The following is a 335-nucleotide window of genomic DNA, read 5'->3' as shown; positions in this document are numbered from 1 at the left end:
CCAAAATCTCTGTAGATGTTCATTGAAATGAAAAATAAACAACCTAAATTTAAAAAAAAAAAGTCCATTTACAATGGAATTAATATACTTTAACATTTTTTATATTTTAAAAATGTGTATGTATCGTGGATGGTGAAGAGATTGACTGTTAGCAGTTTAGTTTGCTTGGCTCCACAATCAACACTCTTGGCACCAGCAGCCAGGAAATTAAAAGATGTATTGTGTCAGTAAAGTCTGCTGTCAGAGACCCCTCCAGAGTACTAAAGAGAAATTATATCAGTCTGTACACTAAAATGTACCTGTTATAGGCCATGGTCTTTGCAATCACTTGATAT

Source organism: Elephantulus edwardii, unplaced genomic scaffold (assembly GCF_000299155.1).
Source record: "Elephantulus edwardii isolate Elephantulus edwardi_28Jun2011 unplaced genomic scaffold, EleEdw1.0 scaffold00245, whole genome shotgun sequence".
NCBI lineage: Eukaryota > Metazoa > Chordata > Mammalia > Macroscelidea > Macroscelididae > Elephantulus > Elephantulus edwardii.
This window is presented reverse-complemented; position numbering follows the sequence as displayed.